This window comes from Temnothorax americanus, unplaced genomic scaffold (genome assembly GCF_048541705.1).
Source record: "Temnothorax americanus isolate GAGA-0224 unplaced genomic scaffold, ASM4854170v1 Scaffold16, whole genome shotgun sequence".
Lineage (NCBI taxonomy): Eukaryota > Metazoa > Arthropoda > Insecta > Hymenoptera > Formicidae > Temnothorax > Temnothorax americanus.
Window position 1 is genome coordinate 2,676,242 of NW_027509297.1, and position 12,431 is coordinate 2,688,672.

At 36.7% G+C, this 12,431-nt stretch overlaps 1 protein-coding gene and 1 long non-coding RNA gene across 6 annotated transcripts in view; one reads left to right on the plus strand and one right to left on the minus strand.

The window, feature by feature from the left end:
* The window catches only part of LOC143895616 (CUGBP Elav-like family member 1-A), a 553,022-nt gene that overhangs the window by 128,689 nt on the left and 411,902 nt on the right, over positions 1-12,431 (plus strand). The window lies entirely within an intron of this gene.
* LOC143895628 (uncharacterized) overlaps positions 1-12,431 on the minus strand; it is a 342,321-nt gene that overhangs the window by 109,175 nt on the left and 220,715 nt on the right. The window lies entirely within an intron of this gene.

The following is a 12,431-nucleotide window of genomic DNA, read 5'->3' on the forward strand; positions in this document are numbered from 1 at the left end:
GCGCCGAAGAGGGACTATAGCATGGCCTTTCGAACAGGCCGTCGAGCTTGAAGAGTTCGAAGGAGGCCGTCCGCGGTGAGGACTTGCTTATTATTCGGACGCCGTTTAATAAATTATCACCCGTCATAAAGCGTCGAATGTGCTCGGCCTGTTCGTCGCTGAACAAAGCTTGGAGGTATAGGAACCGGAAAATACGCACCATTCGTATCGCCCATAACGCCGAAGGCCCTGAATTTTCCATACATAGACGTATATAAGCGGTGTCTCGGAAAAACTAAGAAATTATAGTAGGTACTCGATCGAGATGACTTCTCTGCGAAAATTAAAACTGAAGTATAGTATAAAGAATAGTATTATTATTCAATTATTTTTTTTAAGAATTTGTGTGCCTTCTCTCCTAAATATTAAGCTTTAAAGAATTAAATAAATAACAAAATTTACGTTTTTTTTTTTAATTTTAAGTGAATCTGTTAACTTAGTAGAATTTCAATTTAAAACATGGTTACTAAAAAATTAAAAAATTAAAATAATAAAAACTATTAGACATTTAATTACTCATTGCAATTGCATGGAAGTAAGAATAATGGATTACAATTTCAGTCTCGAGTTAAATAAAAAAATGCTAAATAAACAATCGTTGGAGGAAAAACTGATAGGTCGGGTACCACGTATAGGTTGCACGTGAAAGGATATTCGCCTATATAGAAAATCGCTCTCACCTATCCCAAAGAAATGATATATCGACCCACCATTGTGTTATTGCCGGAAAATTGGAAAGTTTTCACAGATATCGTAGCCGGGACGAAGCGGCCGTTCTCGCTCTTCATGCTCGTAGATTTTACCAAGTATTACTTTACGTAGGTCTTGATATTTCCTTCTCTCGACAACGAACGGGCCGGATGTATTTACGAGTGGGACGACCATTCTGTGGCAAAATTCTTATTGAATGAATTGCATGCTGGGCACGCTTTATAAATACCTTTTTGTTACTATAATATTTTATTCAATCAGTATATACATATATATATATATATATATATATATATATATAACAATTAAAAGAAGACTAATTGACTTGAAAATAAAAACGTGTGTAGTTTGTTTTAAAATTATCAACAATCCATTTAAAGTTACAAACTTGTGTTTTAAATATTTTAATATAAAATTACAAATACATGGCATGCGTACAATTTAGTTACTATCTATAATACATAAAATAGTTTAATTAAAAAAGTTAATTAATGCAAAAAACATCATTAGTTTAAAATAAAATCGGCATCAACTTTGATTTAAAAACATCTATTTCTAATTCTTAAAATATTCGATGTATAAAATATTTACTTTGACCTGCCATGATCAATAAATTTATATTAACGCGGCGCAATCACTTGATTCTAGACTTGCCATTTATAGTTCTGCCCACTTTACCATCCCTCTTCTAAGAACGTTTTTCTTGAAACGTTCCGCCAGTGTGAGCAATCGATAAGTAAATGTACTCCCCCGAGACTGGATTGATATCTATACCCATTTGCTGTCTATAATTAGAGCGGTTGAGCGTAATGCTGCGGGAGAAATCAGAACGTCGGAGCTTGGCTACTATATCCGTCTATTGGAGACATGCATTGTTCGTGGAAGTGACGGCGTCGCAACGCTCTCGCGCGCGCACGACCAGCCGCTTCTCGCGGTCCGGAAATTAAATACTCCCTAGAGAACGAAGCGAGAGAGAGAGAGAGAGAGAGAGAGAGAGAGAGAGAGAGAGAGAGAGAGCCGCGTGCTTTCCCTCTGCATTTGCATCGAGCTGGTTGATTTCTCGATCGGTCCAGGAACGACCATTCTGACGCTTTCTGTACGCAAGGAGCCAATGAAGAGCGAAGGAAGTTACACTTTAGCATCTAGAATGATGCCTTCAAGATGTCTTCGTTTTTCGGAAGAAGACGCGCAGGAAATCGCTGTAATGAGGGGAAGAAGGAGAAAAAACCCTTTCAGCCTCTTCATTGTTACCAATTTTTATAATAAACTTAGCTATATGATATATACTACATTAAAATAATTTATTTTTTGCAAGAAAATATATTTCTTTGAATTTAGTTTCCTCGATTCAAAGAAATATTAGATAAATTTAAGAAAACATTGTTCTGTAAAATATTTTCTCGGGTCTACTTATTAATGCTTCTTTGAATTAAGGAAACTAAATTCAAAGAAATCTATTTTCTTGCAAATAATAAAATTTTTTTTGATGTATATATACTGTTTATTTTATTCTATATAATATATAAAAAATACATATAAATAATTATGTATATGTGTATATAAAATATATTGTGACATATTTACATATGTTTAATATCTACTATAATATCCGCATAGACGTAACAGACTATTTGAGAATATGATGTATGTATGATGAATTGAGCCTGAATTCTATTATCTTTAATAAAAACCTGGAGAAACCTGAAATTTATTTCCGCGCCCGTTCTCGCATTTTGCAATGTTGACGCCGGCGTTATCGATCAATTGGAAATTGCAAAAGTTCTATCGTACGTAGGAACGAAGTTCGTCTGCCAAGACAGCGCGAGCGAAGCGGGAAGCTCTCGGGTTTCCACCTCGCTTCGAGGATTTGGTTTCAAATTTCACTCGCCTCGTTACCGATCGAAAAGCAGAGCGCCTTAATCGCGACCATCGCGGATGGCTAAAAACGCATTATCAAAGTTTTCGTATAATCGATCCAGTTTCCAACATCCGCCGCTTGCGAAACCCGAAAACTTTCTTACGGCCGGAGGAACGCGTGTTTGGCTCAGTTGGAAACACGATAGCTTCAGACACGTTGGATCAGACAGCTTGCTGTAACTCGCCACCGAACTTGCTTAAATAACAATTTACGACGCCTTCACAGAACCCGAAAGTTTCTTTATCAACTCATAAAAGTAAATAATTATCCTCGATGTAACATTATTCTTCGAAGTCTTTTGAAGGCACATAGTAGCAATCGCGAAATACTATCGTCGACTTTGATTAATCCAATTTATTCTTAACATGCGATTTACGACTATTTTACAATTAAATTTCTGTTTAGGTATATCGCAAAATATATGTTACAGTAAAATGTTAAAGGAAGAAAATAACAAAAGTTTAAAAATTATAAAATGCGATTGATTGAATTTTTATGACTTGATTAAAATTTAATTTTAGAAACTTGATTTATACTTAAAGTCTCGAAATGTTAATTTAAGGACATCGCAAATATCTTTTTTATTTATTTGAAAGTGTTACACACTGAAAAGTTTAGCTTTGGATAAAATAATTAAATTAATGAATGCGATTTGATTAATTTTGATTATTTGTGTTTTTATATTTATCAATTTTTTTCAACTACATATTAGTATGTTAAATGTTCTTAGAAGAGCACACAATCAGAAATATTCTGTACATCGTGTGCGTAATTCAACAGCCGTAGTGGAAAAGAAACGCGAGAAAAAGTAGATGTTAGTTAGATGCGGATGATGTCGAAGCCCTACAAATCGGTTGCAGGCCAAATTGAGGAGAGCTAGAAAAATTGCGGAAATTGCTAGAGCCCTGCTAGACTTAAATTAATTCGCTCGGACGGGCGGAGATGCGCGGACGACTTGGGGTTTATATTGGTGCAATTTCTCCTTCCCTGTCTCTGCTGTACCTTTCTCTTCCCCGCTTCTCTCTCTCTCTCTCTCTCTCTCTCTCTTTCTTTCTCTCTTTCTTTCTCTTTCTGTTTCTCTTCGTTCTCGCGAAGTGTTTCTACGAGGGCTGACTGACAAGGTTTCGCCATTTCCGTGACGCGTCCGGTAACGAACTTCGACCTCCATAACTGGCAAAACACTTTGCGCGACTACCGCGAGCTTCTTCGCCGCGTTTCCCAATTTTCCTCTTATCATTTTATACTTTTCATTTGTTCGGGGTTTAGCATTCCGTCATTTCGAACGGAACTCCTGTGTTTACTCAGACGTGTTAAAGGACAGTGTGGGTAATGCGAATGCTGATGAAAGAAGGATGCTAATTAGCCTTTTTTGGCTCATTGATGGAACTTTAATTAATCATTGGAAACTGTTTCTGAAATTTTTTAGACACAGAAACTAACAATTATTTGTTCACCAGGTTTAGCGAAAGTTGGGAAAATCGAGATTTATGATCGATTGTCGAAACATATAAAGTGTTTTTTTTTTTAGCCTTTGTATATTAAGTATATTTGTGTCTTCGCATTATGTATTGAAAGATGAGTAGTAAATGTAGATAATTTAATTTTTTTAGTACATATGTTGTAAAATGAAAATATACATTATGAAGAATGTGCGTTTTTAATCGAGCCCAGGACCACGAACAAAGATGTGAGGGAATTTGGTCCTATGTGTGGTTGCTGCGTACACATACGCACGCGCGTGCGCGTGTGTAAGTTTAGAACTAACAATAAGTAGGTAAATGGTATAGACATTAAAGGAGTTTTGCTTACCATGTTAAAGCGGTGAGGCAAAATGCAAATTGGCTGACGTGTTGGTTATTATACTAGTCAGATGTTCAGATGAGTCTTAGCCTCTGATTTAACGCTCTGACCAACCGAACTCAGCAGACCAACTCTAACACCTTGTCGAGTAGCGAGGCAATAACGTGGGAGAGTTGAGTTGTAATATAACCTTGTCAGATGATTATAGTGATTATTGCTAAAATCCTGAGGCATGTAGAATATCTTCCAATAGAGAACATTGCATAAAAGCAAATTGATAAATGTGGTGTAATAAATAAACTTTATATAAATGGTTCAGAAATACGCGATGTAAATTATTCGCGTATAGCGAGGTCAATTGTATAAACTATCTCTCTCTCTCTCTTTCAGTTTGTTCTTTCTTTAAATATCCATCTTCTTTCTTAATTTATTAGCACCATCGCTCGTATTCTCTACTCCCTTCTACATAAGATAACAACGCGCAGTTAATTGTTTTAAAGCTGGTTTATGGTCCCTTTAAGCCACGCGTATATTGAGCGTATATAATTAATTTATACTTGCTTGCGCGTTATAATTGTGTAATATCAAAGAGAGGAGGTAGAGCATGCGATGCATCTCAAATTGGATTATATTTGTTGATGAGATTTGTTGACGAGATTGTCGATAAATTGCTGTAAAAAAGTGATGAGATGATGAGCTGCCAGATTGCGCGTTTCCTTCTCTTATAAACGATACGGAATGTAGCGTTAATAGTATTTAATCTAATCGAAAAATGATTACTTGAGCAATTAACGTTGACATTTCACGAAATTGCATCTTTACGCGAATTATTTGTACAGATTGCAAGCTCCATGAAATTTCCACTGCTTACAAACAGCATGCGTCGTCGTAGTTTCGCTTGGAACGGCGCTTCGTGAAAGAATTGTGCCGCGTCCTTCGTTATTCCGCTCGTAACCTCCGCCGACCGAAACTCTTCAGTTACTTTTTCTCTGGGGCACGACGTCTTTTTAGGCTAAGAGCGAGAACTTTCGGTATAACTTTTCCTAACCGGGTGACGGTAGTTTCGTCGGCAGATAAGACGCTCCTCATAACCGCTCCGGGATTTCACGGGTTGAAAGTTTCTTCCCGAGAGCAAATCCGGCTACGTCCTCGCGTTCCTCGCCGGAGGCAACTCGTGTTGCAGTCCCTTAAAACGTCGACAAGATCGAATTATCGCGCTCGTATTGGTCAAATCAGAAAATAATAAATTTCTCTCTCTCTCTTTATATACCTACAATATAAATGGAAAAAATAAGAAGTTTAAAGCGTTATGCAAAAGATTGAATGAACAGATCGATCACATTGCAGAAATAACACGAGTTAACTTTTTACGAAATTGTCAGAAAATAAATCATTGTATAAATTTGTTAATAAAAGTTTCTATGAAAGTATTATACTCCAACAGATTTAAAAATTATAGCGTCCGCAATTATCCAAATCATTCTATATATGTAATGATTTTTTTACAAGATAAAAAAGTTTAAGAATAGACTATAAAAACTGTGAAAACAATCTTTATATATACTGTTGGAAAGCTTTATTTATAATACTCTTTCGCACGACAAAGTAAGACAAATGTATAGTATATGGTAACATATACCAAAGACGTTTCTCTATTTTACGCGCTGCGCCTGGTACAGACTTCGTGTAGAAATTAGAGAATTGGGAAGAGGACGGTATTGTCGGTGCATTACCTTTTAACGAAGCCAAAGTACCGTGAGCGAGCACAGGCGTTCGACCTATCTGGCAAAACAGAATTGGAAGAGTCGGGATAACGGCCGTATCCGTGAAACTCAATATCTTGAGTAACAAGCGTGGATTCATTTTTCTCTAATAGTCGACGAGTACGAGGCCTGGAACGGACACGTTTGAAGATCCGGGAATTTGTCTTGTCTCGCAGGCACGTGAGAAGAATGATAAGTATCAATACGAGTCAACTAGTGGTTCGTGATATTTCAGAAAGATTCTCGAGTTGCCTCGCGTGTAGGATATTTGCTTGCGACAATAATTTATGTATCTTCCATCGATTTTTTTTCCTTAAGTGAAAGAACTCGAGTATTGATCGAGGAAAATTTAATGTCGCGAAAGAGAGCCACGGATGTCATTCTGTTTCACTTTAAACTAAACGGTATCAGGTGTCTTATAGTTAAACCAACTGCATCTAATTTCACTTATATTCGAAGCACATTGCACCGATCTGCATTCTTCGAGGATTGACTGAGCTATACAAATGAAATTTGATCGCAAAATTAGATCACGGTCTTTATAAATGCGCTGTCACGGGAACGTATAACGCGATCCAGACATATTCAGGTTACGGGAACATCAATAATTATGTATTGATCGATGATGATAATGGAAAGTCATGAAGTAAGGGATGGTAGGATCTTATATATAGCAAAGTGCCGCCCGCGCGCGAACTTCTTTATTAATCTTTTCTCGTCGGGGACTCACACCTGGCGATGTAATTTCGTCAGGACAGCTGACAAATATCGATATTAACCGCCATTGCCTGACGACCATTAAAGATATCTTCGTATATTAAGCACTTCTTGCCATCGAATATCGCTGTTTCGCTCTTCTGACAGAGAGTTGTCTTGTTTTATGAAACGTCAAGTACATTAAAAGTATATTAAATTACGAAACAAGTACGCAATAAAGATTTCATAACTGCTATTCTTGGAGAACTTTCCGCAACATCCTGTCTTTCACAAGGGAAAGGACTGTCTCTAAGAAGGACTGTCTCCGTTGAGAAGTACTTAAAAAACTTTCGACTGTCGCGCCGCCGCGCCGCCGCGCCATGTGCCGCGGCGTTTAATAAAAATTAATTAGCTTGGATTCTGTGCGCACCGGATGAATATCTATAAACTTTTCGCGATAGATCTACCGTTCTTTGTTTATAATTGCATTAAACTTTCTCTGATAGTTCTCTCGTTTATTATCTCTCCCCATAAAGTCATTTAAAGACCATTTTAACCCGTTCCATTCTCAAAATATTTCGAAATATAGAAGTTTCTGGATAAAAAGCAACAACGAGGTAGAGAGTGCTCTATATCGATCAAGAACGCCGTGGATTTCAATTTTATACAGTTTTTGTCATAGTTGTGGTTACACTTGAAGTGGGCGAACGCAGCAAAGTTAAAATTAAATTCTTTCTGCAAAATACAAGAGAAAGTATTAGAATATCTCAATATATAATTTTATAACGAGCAATTGTTGAGATTGTTGCGGTCATAAGTTTGATGTCGAATGCGTCAGTTGTGAATGCAAGCCATAATTACGCTACACTTGAGAATGGAACGACTCAAACGAGATTATCTGTCAGAATTGCGTTTGCAAAGGTCTGCATGATTCTTCGCACAATAGCTCTGTCAAGTTAACGACCTCGACAGAGTTAAGCGATGGGGATCTTTCGCAGTGTATCCGCGGCGCAAGAGACTCTTTATTATTCCGATGCCGCGCAGGTTGACTTCTCCATCTTCGAACTTTCCTCTGTCTACTATACTTCTCCTTTTTCCCGTCGATCCGAGGAGCTCCTTACCCGCGTTCGCTAACGAGACACATCAAACCTCGGGTTAAACTTTCTTCGCGAAATTTCGTCAGCCGTGATTAAGGCTCAGAATCGCGACGCCCCGCGCGCCGCGAAGAGGGACACGCGATAAGAAAATTTAATTCTTCATTAAGCACCACTGTATAACTTCGCCGGACAGTTAATTGTCGTCCATTCGTAATAATTGGGTGAGTGCGACGATAGAAATTGTAACGAGGTGTCCAATGGGAGAACCCATTAAAATCGATCAATGCAATGGAGTCGCTGGATTGAAATAAAATTCATAATTATCGGTTTCTACTCTTCGAATTCATCAATTTGCGTTGATTTCTGTCGATTAATCTTAATTGTCGACGTTCCACGAGCGAAGACTGGTTTATTATTAATATTTTGCGATCGTAGACTTCGACAGACATATATATCTTTGATGGAAGCTATCAAACCTATTATTCAATCAACAAGTGAAGAGTCGCTTTTTCAGCGCGACTTTATTCATTTCGCTTACATCGGATTTTGTGGCCCTGTAATAATATAAAATCGCTCTTTCGCGGCAATGCACTTCTTTGATACGATGAACGGCAAGTGGAAAATCCTCGACCATCATTGAGTATTAAAGAAAACTGTTTTTCCAGACATTTGCGTCTCTCTTGCGAGGTATACGTAAGCTCGCTCCATTAGAAATTGGCAGGTACCGGTGCGTCCGCGACAAACAACGTTGCATTTGTTATCTTTGGGTTTACTGGCTTTCCCCCTATGCCTCGTTGAACGCACTGATCCTGATACGTTAGGACGTCACACTGGAGGCTTCCGTAATACCGGTACGCGACAGAGCGCTCGTTCGTTCGGCTCCATTATCGGAAAACTTATCTCCGCTCGCTTGATTGGTTCCTTCCGCGGCCACGAAGAGGCGACTGCATATCCGCCGTTGCTCGTGGAAGCTCTTACCGGTTGAATTTGCTATTGAACGTCACACCGTTTTCGTCAATGCTTCAAGGACATTGCAAAAATTAGTATCTCACGCATTTTTTTTGCTATTATTATTTCGGCTTAATGCACTTTAAGTTAAAATTATGGCTCGAATTTCGTATACTTTATACTTAACTCACCTCTCTCTCTCTCTCTCTTTTTCTCTCTCTCTTTCTCTCAATTATAATTGTAATTTAGTACGTTAGAACAACCAATATATGTCGGCGTATGGCTTGGGGGTAAAAATATTAGCTTTGTCAATATTTTCCCAATATCATGAAAATTATTATTTTGTTTATTCGCCCATTGTCGTCCTTTTTATACATTGTTTTTTATCGCTTTCATCGACATGTCTCCAATATGGAGGAAATTAGTTTTTCCTTGTTTCGCTTATATTACCACTGCTCGTTTATAACACTTTATATATTTTTATAATTAATTCTCGTTTTACATTTATTGATATTGATTTATACTTCAATACGCTAAAATCAAATATATGTATATATAAGTGTATTTGATGGTTTGCAGATAAAACTGTTTGCACGTGTTGTACATTGAAATATTTAACGTTAATAATTTTTTGACGGTAGAATTGAAAGAAGTAGTTGATATATATATTATGTAGGATTAATTTAAAGGATATAAAAATTTTGCTTTTTATTTAATGTTTAAAGATTGGAAACATATTCGTAATTATAAGTTAATTGCATATAGATACTTTAATGCGTTAACTCATTAATTTTTTTATTATACATGTTTTATCTTTTACAATAATTCAGATACCTACAATAAATTTACGTAAATATTAGAAATATTACAATTATACCATTTCCTTGGTCGGATATTTTATTATTTACAAAAGATTTATTCAATTTTAAATATTGGTTTTAATTCAAATTAATTTAATTTATTTCATCAATTGCTTATATATTTATCCGTAATATTTTTATCATCTGTATATGTAACGGTGCGCGCAATAATGGTGTAGATTTTTGATCATATATTACAAAGAAATTCGTAAAATAAAATAAGTCAAATATAAGTCAATATAAGAAAACAAAAATTTCTAATGCAACGCATTATCGTTGGAACAGCGAAAGTTTGCAAAAGTTACGAAGCGCGTTAGTCGTATTGCCGCCGGAAGACGAAGAAAACTACGGATCCGGATGTCTATGCCGGGAAACAGGAAATTGTATCGTGATCGATAAGCCGTTTTACGCGTAACTTCCGTCACGGAAAAGAGAATGTTGAGACTTCCAGATATAAAGTTATTGCCAACGTCATCGTCAGACTTGCAAATTAATCAATGACTCACTTTATTATTCCATACATTCTTACTAGTTATTTAGAATAAAATTTAGTTTTTATTCAGCAAATTACTTATAAAACTTGTGCAATGATGCATATAAAGCACATTAGCCGCGTTTCTAAATATTAATAATATTCAAATAATATTTAACTGTACTATTAACTGTATTTAACTGTAATAATAACAATTTATAATGTTTAAATTTATAAAAATAACAAAATTAATTATCTGGCAAAAGAGCAGTTAGAATTTTACAAATAACTGCTAGGAATTTACTAAATGTTTACATAAATTTAGGAAAAGTTTAGACATGTTAATAGTATGTCATTGTCTTTTCTTTGTGCTAGGGTAAACTTGGGTAAGATGGCCATACAGGAAAGATGGCCAACCTATGTTCTTTCAATCTAGCTTGCCATGAAACATCGAATGAACATGGGTTGGCCATCTTTCCTGTATGGCCATCTTACCCGAGTTTATCTTATAAAAGATTTTAATAAGACTACTTTTTCATTGATTTAAATATCAATTTAAATATCTAAAATGACACAAAGATTACTTGTTATCAAGATTATTTCTTCTAAATAAAAAAAAAACGAATTGCTGAATAAATGTTCGATCTAATAAAAGTCCAGGAATATCGACATTTTCTCTAACTCGCATTTTCGTGTCGGAAAATTTTGGGGCGGAAGTAAAAAGTGCGGGACACATGGGGTCGACGCATAATTTTTCGCAAATATATGCAAATAGTCTCGTGGACGTAGGACAGCCCGTCGAGAGGTTATCGCCGCAGCTGATCTGCTGGGCGACGTCCCCAATTTATGCGAGCGGTGCATGCTCGAAGCTCGCCGGTGTGTTTACGGGGAGGAGATTTACCGGCACCCCGGGGTGAAAACGATCCCGGAACGTTTGTCGGGCAACGAACAAGACGACCCGCTTGCACTCACGAGTGCACGCTTTTCAGCCCCCCTCGCCCCTCCCCCGTCTCACACCCCCGTATGGCACGGCCAGAAAGTACGATATATGACACGCATGTTGTATGAACAATTTAATTTCTCTCCCAGAACCAGTAGGTACCAGCCTTTCAAACGGATGTGTTTCCGACATTGGGAATTTTTTTTAAATCAACGAGCCGAGTAAAACTGATTTAATTAATAAATGAAACCGAAGTAAATGCGCAAATGACTTACTAATTTTAACACGTTAAGTGCCAGTAGACGTGCTTAATTAAATTTTTGTATTTATTTGAAGGTAGTCTCTTAATATATGGGACATAGCAGTAACATAATATAATAATAACAATATTAATAAATTATAATATTGAAAATTAATACATATATACCAATATATACAATACTTTTTATAATTATAAATGTTTTCATCGTTTTCGCTGTTAATTATCTCGAATTTTTCAATCCATAGTGCAATTTTAATAGATTTTTTTTTTTAGACTCGTCAATATCGCTATTTTTTTTATTGCATATGTAGATTTAATTCTTCTCTACTCAATTTTAATTTGATCCTCAATAATAAAAGATAAGTCAGTTCGCTTAGTAAAACTTTATTTTTCTATAAAGCACGCTACAAACTTATAAATGAGCTATTAACATAATTATCACTTTTGTTATCTTGCAACTCGCGTGACATAATTTGACGACAACTTTTTCAATTACATTCAGTTACACAGATTTAAATCTTAATCAACGTAAACTCTCTCTAGGCGCCGATTCCATTCGCATATAATGAATTCGTTCAGATTCGCGTCCGGAACTTTCGGAGCGGCGTTCTCCGACGTGCGATGCACGCGCGTTTCAGGCACGATCGGTTCGTCAAAATCAAAAGGTGGCCTCGTCAGGAAGTAATCCGCCGTGCAAAAGCAAATTGAAACGCCGAAACGTGCCGCATGTAGATTAGACCAACTGGTTACTATTATAGTGTGTCCCCTTTCGACTTGTTCGTATGTGGAGTCGTGGACGCGAGCACGTCAGGCCGAAGGCGGCCGTACACGGACCGACTTCGGATTGAAGGGACACGTGACATTGAAAATGACTATGAATAGCAAGGGACGAACCCCTTTGGCGAAATCAATAGTCATTCCGAGA